This window comes from Acyrthosiphon pisum, chromosome X, assembly GCF_005508785.2.
Source record: "Acyrthosiphon pisum isolate AL4f chromosome X, pea_aphid_22Mar2018_4r6ur, whole genome shotgun sequence".
Taxonomy (NCBI): Eukaryota; Metazoa; Arthropoda; class Insecta; order Hemiptera; family Aphididae; genus Acyrthosiphon; species Acyrthosiphon pisum.
The window spans coordinates 17489878-17494835 of NC_042493.1; positions in this window are offsets into that span (position 1 = coordinate 17489878).

The following is a 4958-nucleotide window of genomic DNA, read 5'->3' on the forward strand; positions in this document are numbered from 1 at the left end:
TCTAAAACCATTCAGTAAGCCGTATTATTGGAACAAAATTGGCATCTTTTTGTACGGTATTTTTGCCCGTGTGGCGTCCTCTTAAGCCATTCATTACTTGTGATTTTTCTAGAGTTCCTAGAAGTTTATCTGAAGTAGCAAGATGGAAAGCTACTGAGTTTAGACTTTTTCTGCTGTATACAGGTCCTGTAGTCTTAAAATCTATACTTACTGATGAATGTTATTCTCATTTTATTTGCTTACATGTTTGCTTCAGAATACTTTTGGATCCTTATGTTAAAAATTATGAATTAATAAATTTTTGTGAAAGAGTGCTAACTTATTTTGTTAAAAAATTTGGAAAACTTTATGGTAATCAATTTATATCACACAATGTCCATGGTTTGTTACATGTTGTAGATGATTTTAAAAAATATGGACCACTTGACAAATGTTCATGTTTTCCATTTGAAAACTATTTAAAAAATCTAAAAAAAATGGTTAGAAAATCAGAAAAACCGTTAGAACAAGTTGTTAAACGATATACAGAGTATTTAACATTTTGTGAACCTAATATTCCAGTCTCTCAGTCACAAAATAAAATGGAATTTAAAATATTACATAATGATGGACCATTATTTGAAGGTATTAAGGGACTTCAGTTTAAATCTGTCATCATTAATGATATTAAAATTAATTCAATCAATTTCAAACTGTTATATAGGATTTATGAAGCAAGATAAACTTATGATTTGTAAAGTAATAAATATATTAAGTAACAATAATAATGAAAGTATATTTATAATAAACTTATTTGATCATATTAAACCATTTTATGAAAAACCAATGAATAGTCTTAAATTAGGTATCGCTGTTGTTGATAATTTATCATCTAATTATTGTTCAATTAATATTCACAGTTCAAAATTTAAAAAGTATATGCTATTAAACACAACCCAAAATGTGACTGTTGCTTTTCCAATATTACATCATTAATTGCATTTTACATTTTTGTACATTATATTTATATTTTTTTATTTTATATTTTTATTTAATTTTGTATTTTTAAAAAGTAAAGGTTATATGTTTGGACTAAAGATGTGTGCAACATATTCTGTAGTACATTTTTATATTGATGAAACCGTTGAGGCCGTACCAAGTTATTGGGTCGAAGGTGATTTTTGTGCTTGGCCCACATATAAAAATTGTGTATCAAAATTCATACAAAATAAACATAGGCCGAATGATTTTGATTTTACATAATTAAAAGCAAGAGTACTCCTAAATGGAATAAGTATGACTCATAATTATATTAATATTTATAACAGCATTTTCCAAATGTCATGTAATATAAAAATTTGCTATTTAGTATGTATAATTATTATATATTATATGTGCTTACCAATGTCTATAAAAAACAAATTATTGAATAGTAAATATAATTTTGTTTTTTCTATTAGTACGCACATTAATATTAATTGAATTATATATTTAACTGATATATAACTATAAATGATATTATAAGTATTATAAGTAATATTAGTATACCTACAACTACACTGATGTTTTAACTTAAAAAAAAAATGATTGTGAGTAACTATTAAGTTTTGCGTTTTTAGACAATTTTAGTGTCTGCTCCAGGTTGGGCCCGGGGCCTCCCAAATGTATGTAAGCCTTGGGGCCCGTGTGCGCGGCACGCTCTGCACGCCCATTATTTTATACTAAATAGCTTCTCATTAAAAAAAATTATAGTGACCCATATAGTTTAGAAAATGTTGATTAATAGATTATCTATTCATAATGAAATATCAGTCAAAAGTATATTTATTATATTTAAATAATGTTTGTATAGAATCTTTATCAGAAGCAAGAGATAAAGCTGAAGAAGCTAGAGACCGTTCTGACTTTTCAGCTGATGATGACAATCTTTTACTAAAAGCAACTGCAGATGTATCGAATTCAGCAGATCAATTAGATTCATCTATTCCCATATATTCAGGTAAATGTATGCATTTGTTTTTATATATTTATATAATATATACTAATGGAGCAATGTTTAACTTATATATTATGTAGAAGAATCTGACTGTGTTGACAGCAAAAATCAAAAAGCCTTTTCACTACCAAAAAAAATGTACAACATTTTGAAACTGAACTACTGCAGCCTGGTTGGTCACCATCACCAAAAAAAATGAAAAGTACTATTTTAAATTAATATAATATAGTTGTTTTAATTTATATAGTAATAATTAATGATACTTAATAATATGTATATAATATAATTGTTCATGTTTAATCAGTTATGCGGAAACCGTCATTTGAAGAAATTATATCTGATCCCGACACTAAATTATATCCTCAAAGTTCAAAACAACAAAAAGGTATGATTTTGTTTATACGATTTATTGTGTTTAAATAAATATTGCTTCTAAAATTTTAAGCTATTGATATTTTACTAGGTAAAACTTCAATTATGAAAGAACTTTTCTCAGCTGAAAAATATATAAGTATGCCGCCTACGCCCACTTATTCAAAAAATAATAATGAAATAAAATGTAAGTAAAATTATTTTTTTATTAAATTTATATGTCTTATCATTGATACATTTTAATAAAATATGTTATATTCTTAAATTAAATAGTAGTTATAAATAATCATTATGCCATTTTCTCATAAAATATTTTTATCGGCAATAGTTGTAATAATAGTATACATATATATTTTAGCAACATCATTACTGAAAACTAAAGAGCATAAAACTGACAGATCTCAACCAAATTAAGTTATGAGAAAACCATCATTTGAAGAAGTTAAATCTCACGCTAAACCATATTTTCACCAGAGTTCAAAACAACAAAAAAGTAATGATTTTATTTTTATGATCTGCTGTGCTATGAATTAGAAGCATAACTAACATTTAAACTATTTGTGTTTTGGTATTTTATTAGATAAAAGTTCAATTGTGAAAGAACTTTTCTTAACAGAAAATCATACAAGAACGCCGCACACTCCTACATATTCAAAAAATAATAATGAAATAAATTGTAAGTAAAATTATTTTTCATTAAATTTATATGTATCATTATTGATACATTTAAATAAAATATATATTGCATTCTTAAATTTATAGTAGTAGTTGTAAAATATTATCGCATCCAGCTGTAATATGTGTACCTATATATTTTAGCAAAATCATTCCTGAATTCTAAAGAGCAAACCACCGACGGATCCACATCCAAACCAAATGAAAATTTGTCTGGGGGTATTGAGAAAATGGGTAAAATATTGAATAATATTTTTTATTTATATTAATATAATTTTTAACTTAATCATGATTTAATTTTCATATGTGTGATAGATCTTGAGTTTCAACAACATATGAACAGAAATATAGCATTTTTAAAACTTGAAATAAGGAACATTCAAAACAACCAGTTAGTTATTTTGGAGCGACTAGAATCAATCCAATCTCATTTAGAAGATCAACCACTTATTGATAAAACAAATTCATCTATAAACGAGTTGGCTAACTATCAATTTCCTATAGACAATGTAGTAGACCTTAATACATTTGAGGATAATATAAGTGGGGACCAGCAGTTCAGAACTCATTTGGTAATACATCAATATTATTAATAGTGATCTATATTTCTGATTTTTAGTTTCTGCTATCATAACTACTTTTTTAAATTATTTAGTTTGGGTATGTGTTAGAACATATTTAAATACCAGTATGACAATAATTATGTGTAATTTAATGGATGAATGAGAATAGTAAATGCATACATTTTAAATATATATATATTATATACAAGGGGTTTCACCAAGCATGCTCACTCTCATTTTTTTCCTTTAATAATAACAAATTTATTCAAATTCTGATTTTCAAATAAACCCAAAGAACATTTTTTCAAATTCTTGAATTTTTTTGTACTAAAAAAGTGTCTCGTGGTAATAAAAACTTCTGTTTTTTAAATGAGAACCCCCTCCCCTTTGTTTATTATAAATTATTTAGTGAATAATATTTTTGAAAATGTTGATATACCTAGTACAAAATTTTGAATGAGTTGTTTCTTAGTTATTAAAATGTTTTTACTAGGATAAAATTCCTTAAAAATGGTTTTACACAAATATATAAATATAGATGTAATATTGGAACTAATATTTATTATATTATTGGGCCATTTTTACATATTATTAGTGTTAATAATATATTAGTGATTACAATTTTCAAATCACTATGATAGCCCCCATTATATCCTACATAAACCCATTATCCATTACCAAAATTAGATAAATAAAATTCTTCTCAAATTAATTTTGTTTTTGATACGCCAAATTTTTCAGAAAAATTATCCATTGAATAATTTATAATTAAAAAAGGAAGGAATATATTCTCATTTTAAAATCTTCACAGGACACTCATTAAATACTACAAAAAATCTCAAGAATTTAGTGTTTAAGTATATTTAATAATTCTAATAATCAGAATTTGTATTTATGTATCATTTGTACACAAAAATACGATATGAGCATGCTTGGTAAATCTCCATGTAATATTATATACTATATGTAACTTATTAGCATTTGTAGTATTATTCTATAGTATATAATTATTAATAGCTGGTATATTCTTATGTAAATGCCTCTTAAACTGATTTTAAGTTGTGTTTAATGTATAGGTATATAATATACCTATATGACTCAAATAAATTTATAAATTTATATTATATATTATACTATAATCAGATTTTAAACATCATTCAATAGGTAATTGCAATAATTATAGAATCAACAATATGTTTATTCCAAATTAAAATCATAGGTTAAAGAATTGTCATATATCGGAGGAAAACACACAAAAGCCATGGTAAAAAGAATAATGTCGAAAATATTCAAAGATGAATTACTACAAAATTATTCATTTACCGGTAAAAAAGGAAAAACCCCATTCTCTTCATTGGCAATTTGTTCGGTAA